The 6,503-nt window shown below is 39.4% G+C and overlaps 1 long non-coding RNA gene across 1 annotated transcript; it reads left to right on the top strand.

The window, feature by feature from the left end:
- The first annotated feature begins 2,857 nt into the window (after positions 1 to 2,857).
- On the top strand, positions 2,858 to 3,606 carry LOC113589098. The gene is made up of 3 exons (XR_003411917.1): positions 2,858 to 2,952; positions 3,195 to 3,222; positions 3,479 to 3,606. It is a non-coding gene; the product is annotated as an uncharacterized LOC113589098 (long non-coding RNA).
- Positions 3,607 to 6,503: the final 2,897 nt, after the last annotated feature.

Here is a 6,503-nt window from a genome sequence, read left to right as displayed (position 1 = left end):
TAATCTATCTCTATTATAATCTCCACTGAAAAAAACAGCTCTCAGGTAAATATTTGTCAACATTGTCAACAGTTTTATGTGGGCAGAAGAAAGTTGGTTCGTTATTCTATTTTTGTGTGTGTGCATGTTTGTGTGTGTGTGTGTGTGTGTGTGTGTGTGTGTATGTGTGTGTGTTTGTCCATGAATGTGTGAGTAGGTGTGTTCACTTTGGCATTTTAGGAGCTGGCCAATGAGAAAACCCAGGAGCACATAATGCAACTGAGCTTTTTAAAAAAGGTTTCGTCTTGGCATGATGCAACTTTAAGGGTTTACCCACAGCTTACTGCTCGAGAACCAACTTTCACTCTCCCGCCCTCTTTTGTTTCTGTGGATTGCCTGATATTTGCAGAGCATTCATTAAAAAAAAAACAAAACAAAAAACAATGTAATTATTTGTAATTAAGAAATCTTCTTTCTGCCCCCATTCCTGTGAGGATGCAGCAGTATGCAGAGGTGCTTTAAGAGGCAGGTGTTTAACGATAAAAAAGGAAAACTCAGTTTGTTTCTACATTTATTCAGTAATCTACAATTTAATGCTGATCCCAGCATGAATATCACTCATTAACAAAATATACCTAATAAAGATCTGCTCATGAAGTCTGCAAAATGTAATCCCTTTTACCTTTAAAGGGTCTTCTAAGTTCAAATAAGGTAAAAAAAGAAGTGAACTTGGATAGTTTCACTGTTGTCTGAATGGTAGCGCTCCACAGGCGGCGTGTTTTGACTGGAACCAGGCTATGGGGCTGTTGCTCTAGTCCTGTAGTGATAGGAGCACTCTTTAATGTCCACTTGTCCATCTGCCTCTGCTGCTGAGCCTTTCACCTGTGAGTAAAGCTCCTCTTCATGTAGTGTGTTCATGTAGTGTGTCCATCATCACTCTTCAGCCCGTGCGCCTGATGCATTAAATAACTCTGCTGAACAGGTTGAATACAGTTAGTGTGATTGTATTACTTATTAGAAACATGTGTTTATTAATAACACTTTACAGTTGTTTGGACCTTAGAGACCTCCCACCTGTTACCATTTGACACTGTCTAACTGTTCCTCACTCGTCAGCATCTGACCATAGGACTGCTGGTGCCTTAACATTTGGTGGCATTGACAATTGAAAAATGTCTAGCAACACCAGTGATTCTGATACAGTCCAGTTGAAGACTATGTTTTTTGGAGCTGAATAGGCAATGCATCGTTTCCTAGATAAGTTCCTTTTTCTGCCAAAGGGCATTATGGGAAACCTATGATTTTGTTTGCAATTTTAAACTATAAAAACGGCAGACAATATTTTTGTAATCATATGAGTCACATAGGTAATAGTGTCATATGTGCTTTTGATTTTGCATGGGGATGATTCAAGGAAAAGTAGACAGTGTAATACCACAATTTCACTTCCCATTGGAATGACAGTAAATCATACAGACAGACAAATATACTCACACAAACACACACATACACAGGACAACCAACAAAAGCAGTATTGAAACTTCACTTCCCATTGGAATGACAGTAAATCATGCACACACACACACACACACACACACACACACACACACACACACACACAAGTATACCCATGGGGTTACTTAGTTCAGAGAGCAGCAAGCAATCAAAAAACAGAACAGGACAGAGAGCGACAAGACTGTGAAAGTTTCAGTCATCGTTTCTTTGCAGGAATTTAGCACAATTTCCATATGAAATCAGCATACCAGTAAATCCAGTGATGCCAGCAAAACCCTTTCCACTGCCCCCCTCTAAACTATTTTCAAATTATGGAAGTGATATAGGAAGTGATATAGTAACATGATGTAATGTGTGCAGTTATAATGACATTGCAGCTTCATTTTAAAAATGATTTTATGATTAAGCATTATGATACAATTAACAATGAGAGGTTTCTTAATCATGGTCCAGTGGAGCATGCCATATATAGTATTCCTGGTTCAGATGCTGCATTGTGCTGTGGGCTATTGCTAGGGACCTGAAGGTTTCATTGTGGCCTGATTCTGGCTACCCTTATTCTGGTTAATCACACTTTATGAAGGTTAAGGATTTGCATGGATATTAGCATCCTTATCTGGTTTGATTCCCTCATAGTTATTTTCTCTCTGAGCAACCATTTTTTAATGTCAGATATGGAATCTTTTGTCAGTTAAGGTCATATTAGATCAAAAGTTATTGTTTAGTAAAATATTTTTATGGACATTTTTCACACTGGACTACTGTTAAATGTGCTGATCAATCTCAAGTTAAACAGAGGTTTGTGTGGATAAAGTCATGTTGTAATATCTTAAAATGGCAGGGCACACATAATTACGCACTTTATTCTGGAACAAGAGAGAACAGTGTATCTAGTGCTTTGCTTCTTTTTTTTCAACCACAGCTGTTGGGCACAATGGGCGACTGGCCAAGTTGTTTAATGTAAAACCATATCTGCAGTATAACAAAGTATTAATACCTGAGTCATTTTCTTCCTCCAAATATTTGCTTTGTGGGTTTAGAGAGTCTGTGCGTATGTCTGAATGAGCTCATGTTAGTATGTGGGCAAACCCGCCTCCACACAAGTGTGGGGTGTGTGCCCAAAACAAACTAAAAATCCAAAGGCGGGTTTCACCAACTATAAAGCTCCCATGAATGCAGGATGTGTGAGTGGGCAGACAGTTCCCATATAAGATGTCTTGTGTGGAAGAACAGGAGGTGCTCATTCATTCAACCAAGATGGAAATAAATGTTCTCATACCTGAAACTCAGCTGCCCAAGGACTCCTCTATGATGACTTCCGATGCCATCCTAGATGCCAGGGGCCACCAGGGTGGCTCCAGAAAGCTGTTAGTACTTTTTGTCTTGCTGCTGATGCTCCTGGCTGGGGGGATCATTGGACTAGGCATGTTCATGAACTTTGTGTGTGCCTCTTCACCGGTAAGACTTTCTGCTCCTTCTGCCTACAGTGCATCTGCTTTGAACACGTGCAGACAATAGACTTTGAATTACTAGACTTAGTGAAATCGTAGTTATATTTTAGAATTGTTTTGGTCAGAGTTTGCCTCATAATGCAAATTCTGTATTACAAACTATGCAAAGCAGCAGCACCATAGCTACAGCCTAGGCATTGCCACTGTAACTACAACAAATGTCATTACAATCTAAACTTTTTTCTGCAGGCAAATATCCAGACCGTCAATATCACAGGTAATTCCCACAATAATGCTTAAACTACATACGTTTAAGGAAGAGTTTATTTGTATGATAGTCCTTATTCTGATAATTGCACTTTGAATGAATTCTGGGACACAGTCTAGTCTTTTGAATAAAAGGCACTGACTGTGGGTATTTTTAATTGTTCTTTTTTTCCCAATTGGGCTAGGCTTAATGCTTGTGAAACTGTTACTTTATTATTCTTCAACATTCAAATTGTAAGGATTAATGCATGACATTTTGCTCACAGGGAATGATTATATATACACAGTCTTCCCAGTGCAACAAAACGGGCACTACATCATCTATGGCAAAGTGCAGAAGCAGAAGAATGAGATCAGGACATGCATCGATGATGACTTGAGATTATGCCGGGACAAGAACATCTCAGCATGTCAAAGAAATTCTATTGCACAAGTAAAATTTAAGACCTCATATACTGAAATTTTAGCCTTTGATGTCCATCTGGAGGAAAAAACTGAAGTGTTCTTGATAATCAACTGTGGTAAAGTTGATAAAGAAAATACTTCTTTTAAAGTTGTACTAGTATGAAAGGAGCACAAAATGTATTAAGCTTCTTTAAGATTCTGCCTGTGGTGTATGTAAGCAGCCAACACTTTTCACTGCCTGCACATTTTTAAATGTACTGCATGAAACTGTATTGGATTAACAGTATATCATATATGCTGTATTAACTGGATTAACAGTATATCATATATGCTTGATAGTGAATGCCCAGACTCCTTGGTTAAACCAAGAATGCTGACAATGTAAATACTTCTTTTTTAAATCATAAATTAAAATCCTTAATGTCTATTAACTGGTTACTGATAATTTTGTTTGTAATGTTGTTTAAAATAGAATATATGGCTTATTGAGTGTTACTGGGTATGACAAAAGAGTGTCAACACAAATATTTATCATTATTTATCAGAATGTTTTAAATTACATTGATACAATGTATCCATGAAATGTGAAGATGATATTCAAGAACAACTGTGGAGAAATGTAATTTCATTATAAAATAATACAACACATTTTTATGATTACATTTTATAATGGTAATACATAAATTATAATAGTGATATGTAGGAGGAGCATTTAATAATAATGATCATCACACATAATTATACACATATATAAAAATTCCCCCAAAATTCCCCTCTGGGCAGATGTTTTCCTTCAAGCTCTAGCCCTCTACCAGAGGCTTGAGAGTCCAGGATTCCACACTTCTGGACCGAGATCTCTGATGTTGTTCCTGGTATCTGTTGGAACCACATTCTCCCAGTTTGGGAGTTATAGCACCTAGTGCTCCAATTACCATGGGAACCATAGCTGTTTTCACTCCCAAAGCTTTTCTAGCTCTTCCTTCAACCTTTGGTATTTTTTTGAGCTTTTCTTTCCCCCCCCCCCCCCCCCCCCCCCCCAGATGTTGCTATCACTTGGGAACATATTGTGCTGTTTGTCCACTGCTACTATGTTACTATGTCCAGTTAGTTAACTCTCTCTCTCTTGAATTCCAGAGTTTAGGAGCAGCATAGGACCATAATGTTGATGGCAGCAACTGCCAGACGAAGACCACAGAGAGCAGGAGGTAGTTGTAGCTCTGAGGAAGATCTGTGAGATAGGCAGGGGTAAAGGTTATGAAGAGTTTTAAATACTAGTAATTCAGCTTGGAGAATGTAGATGATTTGCATAGATTTACAGCATGTAATGATTTGTGTTGCAGAGTTCTGAATCAGTTGAAGTCTGTAAATACGTTTGTTGGAAATGCCTACCAGGATAGTCAATGTGCGATAAACCCAAAGCACTGACTGAGACTTCAGGAGTGTTGTGTGTAACGGAGGAAGCCGTGCACAACAAAGTGACGTTTATTTGCACACAACGTAAGACACCTATTACGAACCCCTGGAACCGCCCTCAGCCCCGCACAGCCACGCCCACTCCCGGACTGACTCACCAGAGTTCAAGCACACACCTGATTCTCATTCTCATGACTGCCCCCCTTTTATAAGCTTCCCTCCCACGCGTTCACATCGCGAAGTATTGCTAACACCGTGTGAAGTACCGAGCGTTTCCGAATCTTGTCTGTCATCCTGGTTCTCTCTCTCTCTCTCTCTCTCTCTCTCTCTCTCGCAGAGTGATCGTTACAACACCGTACCTCACAGACTAATGTAAGGCTAAACACCAACGCTTAGGCGAGACCTTAAATACACGCATAGTAACGATGGAAAAGGAACAACAGGTGTGATACACGGGGAGGGCGTGGCTATACAAACCAATACACACACGCAGACATCTGGGAGGAGGGGCCGTACCGTGACGTTGTGATAAAACAGGATGTAGTCTGGAAATATTTCATAAATAAAAAAGGCAATCCAAGAAACATAATTTTTATGACTAGAAAAACAAAAACATCGAGGCTCTTAACCTGTGTAGAGACAGGTATAATAGCTCCAGCAATAGGAAATGAACAAATATCAATCTCTGAAAGTGTAGATTTAGAAAACAGAAGCAGCTCAGTTGTATTGATATTAAATTTTAAATAAATGCTTGTCATCCATATATGTGCATCATGGAGACAAGCAGTGAGACTGTGAAAAGAGAGAGTATAATGTGGCATAGTGGACACATAGAGCTGCAAATCATCAATCATGAATGAAATTGAATAACATAGTCGAAATATATTGCCAAGCAAGAGAAGGTAAATTAAGATAGTGGCCCTAAAACTGAACCCTGTGGAACAGGTAATTCTGTTGTCTGGTAGAGTCGACAGAGGGTCGTCATAACATGAACATCCAGACCAATGGATTCATACCTAACAATTATGAATCACTATATCGATGATCAATGGATCATGTCTACTGCTTTGGCTGTTTCACCCATGTACTCAATTTCGTCTCACAGGGAGCTCTCAAAATTGCACTGTTTGCATGGTTGATTGGCCGAGTGAGGCGCGTTGCATCATTTTTTCACCATAGCACTATGGAAAGCCACAAACTCAAAGACAAGAAAAGAATACTAAGGTCTGCTTACACACAAGTGGAAGTGTGATGCAACTCATTGGAATAGTGTGCTGGAGATCTCAGCAGCTCTGCTGTCACTAGAAGAATTCAGGAATGAAAGTGATCCCTGCACACTGACTGAGCTTAATATAACCATCACGGAAGTGATTACAGGTCTTGGCCTTCTGAAGGCAGCCATGTTGGTAATGTCTGAGGAGAAGTCCTCAGTTCTGTCTATCATTGCGCCTCTGCATGCGCAGCTGTTTGGAG

This window comes from Electrophorus electricus, chromosome 3 (assembly GCF_013358815.1).
Source record: "Electrophorus electricus isolate fEleEle1 chromosome 3, fEleEle1.pri, whole genome shotgun sequence".
Lineage (NCBI taxonomy): Eukaryota > Metazoa > Chordata > Actinopteri > Gymnotiformes > Gymnotidae > Electrophorus > Electrophorus electricus.
This window is presented reverse-complemented; position numbering and strand designations above follow the sequence as displayed.